Below are 2,941 nucleotides of genomic sequence, written 5' to 3'. Positions count from 1 at the left end.
TTAACCTTTCTTACTTTAATTTAATTCAAGAATGTTTGCTATATGTTCTTTGTTCTTGTTTACAACAATGATAGCTTAATTTTATTTAACCTAGGATAATTTCTTTGATTTAATAATAATTATTTGATTCATGCTTATAATATTTGTGCCTCAATCGATCATGTTTTCAATTAAAATCAAGTCTGTATTTCATTCATACGTGATTGAAATGCACCTGAATTAGCTGTGCGATCCTAACCAAATGATGGCTAATGGACGCATAATTGAAATGTGCATGCTCAATTAGATCCTAACCTAATTAAATTACAAGTTGCATAACATCCCTAACAAGGCTCTGTTATCTGCATAGTTTTTAGATTTGTGTGATTAAACTATTTCAAACCTAACACGTCCCTATTACTCAGCACGAATACTAAGAAACCCTTAGTAAATAAGGATCAGTAAAATGCATATTTACTAAGTAAAAGATTCCGAAAGGACCTAACGTGGTTTCCAAACTCATGAAAGATCGAGTTGCCATGGAATGTTTTTCGAATATTGATAAGCATGTTGATAATAATTTAACTTTAATTAAAGTAATCATCCTAGCTTATTTATGTTATAATTGTTGCTTATTGTGTTAATTTTGCTAAAATCTATATCATTCATATAGTTTGCATACTTAGGATAAATTGCATTAGGGATCATTACATTTAGTTTCATATACTTAATTTTTCATTACTTCTCAATTATATTGTTTTTATTTATCACATTGTTAATACACTTTTACAAATTAAGTGACTTAGCACAAATACAATCCCTCTAGAGACGATAACTCGATACTTACTTATTACTTGATAATGACTGTGTACACTTGCACAAACCCGAACGTTACAAGTTTTTGGCGCCGTTGCCGGGCATTGTCAACTATTGCCATAGTCATTTTTTGTGAAATTATTTATTTTCAATTTGGTTATTTCTAACAGTACTAACTTATTCTTTTTAATTTTGTAATTTTCTTTCCAGGTGTTTATGAGCATAGATTGGATTATTAATTTACTCCCAGTAGACCCTGAAATTAAGCAAACTTTTAGACAAAGAAGACGTGAATGGATAGCTCAGAGATAGAATGAGATGGACCTTGGAAATCAAAATCAAGACCAAGGTAATGAAGCCGAACATGCATGAAATCCTATCCTCATTACTGATGATAGGGATCGATGCATCAGACAATATGATGTGCCACTTTTCAATGAGTTAAATCCAGGAATTAGAAGGCCAAATATTGAGGCAACCCAATTCGAATTGAAACCAGTGATGTTTCAAATGCCACAAACGGTGGGCCAATTTAGTGGTATGCCCACAGAAGATCCACATCTCCACCTTCGATTGTTTATGGAGGTGAGTGACTCATTCAAGATAGGCGGTGTGACTGAAGACGCACTGAGGTTGAAGTTGTTTTTGTACTCGTTGCGAGATCAAGGATGAGCATGGCTCAATTCATTGCCACCAAGTTCTATATCTAGATAGCAACAATTAGCATAGAGAGATTTTTGGTTAAGTATTTCCCGCCTAGTAAAAATGCTAAGTTGAGGAACAAGATCACAACTTTCCAACAATTGGATAACAAGTCTTTGTATAAGGCTTAGGAGCGATTCAAGGAGTTACTTTGTAAGTGTCCTCATCATGGGATTCCTTATTGTATCCAGTTGGAGATATTCTATAATGGTCTCAATGCACATATAAGATTGATCGTAGATGCTTCTGCGAATGGTGGAACTTTGTCTAAGTCTTATAATAAGGCTTATGAGATCATCGAGAGGATTACGAGCAACAATTATCAATGGCCAACAAATTGAATAGCTTCAGGAAGACGTGTAGCCAGAATTCATGAAGTTGATGCTCTCACTTCGTTATCAGCTCAGGTATAATCTATTTCCTCTATGTAAAGTAGTTTACCGCTAATGGTGCCAATAATTTTACAGCTCAGCCACCAAGTCCGTTTGAAGTATTTGCCTGTGTGTACTGTGGGGAAGGTCATTCTTTCTAGAATTGCCTATTGAATCCCGAGTCAGTATACTATATGGGGAATCAATATCAAAATAGGAGTGGACAAGGACCCCAGTCCAACTTCTATAATCTTTCATGGCGTAATCACCCCAAATTTTCTTGGAGTAACTAAGGAAATGGACCAAACAACAACTTTATGCAGCATAAACCCAACCAATCTCAGGGGTTTAATCAGCAAGGTCCAAAACCACCTCAAGCTGAATCATCAAATAGTTTGGAGAACTTGTTGAAAGCATACATGGCGAAGAATGACACTTTGATCTAGAGTCAAGCAGCAACACTGAAAAATTTGGAAAACCTAATGGGTCAGTTAGCTACGGAGCTTCGTAATAGACCACAAGGAACCTTGCCAAGTGATACTGAGAATCCAAGAATTTGGGTAAAGAACATATCAAGGCAGTGGCATTGCGAAGCGGTAAAATTCTGGAACCCCGATTGATTAATGTTGAGGACGAGCCTGTTGAAAAGGGGGAAGTCAACCAACTGTTGAAGTACCTATACTAAAAGAGTCAAAATCTGCAAAGACTGACAAGGTAAATCCTAACTTAGTGAATTCAGATACTTTAACATCTTCTTTGGATGCAGATTTACCTATTCAGAAGAGTTTTCCAGTTCAACCAAAAGTTCCATCACCTCTATATCCACAAAGATTGTAGCAACACAAGTAGAAACAGGAGGTGCAATTCAAGAAGTTTTTGGATGTTATGAAGCAATTACACATCAAAATTCCATTTGTGGAGGATTTAGAACAAATGCTGAATTATGTGAAGTTTATGAAAGATGTACTATCCAATAAGAAACGACTAAGTGAGTATGAGACTGTCGCTCTGACAAAGGAGTGCAGTGCTTTCCTGCAGAACAAGCTGCCACTGAAATTGAAGGATCCAGGAAG

The 2,941-nt window shown here is 35.9% G+C and overlaps 1 non-coding gene across 1 annotated transcript; it reads right to left on the bottom strand.

Moving 5' to 3' along the window:
• Positions 1 to 1,565: 1,565 nt before the first annotated feature.
• LOC121206314 (small nucleolar RNA R71) lies at positions 1,566 to 1,672 on the bottom strand. The gene has a single exon (XR_005901397.1). It is a non-coding gene; the product is annotated as a small nucleolar RNA R71 (small nucleolar RNA).
• Between the last annotated feature and the right edge of the window lie 1,269 nt (positions 1,673 to 2,941).

This window comes from Gossypium hirsutum, chromosome A01, assembly GCF_007990345.1.
Source record: "Gossypium hirsutum isolate 1008001.06 chromosome A01, Gossypium_hirsutum_v2.1, whole genome shotgun sequence".
NCBI classification, from domain to species: domain Eukaryota; kingdom Viridiplantae; phylum Streptophyta; class Magnoliopsida; order Malvales; family Malvaceae; genus Gossypium; species Gossypium hirsutum.
This window is presented reverse-complemented; position numbering and strand designations above follow the sequence as displayed.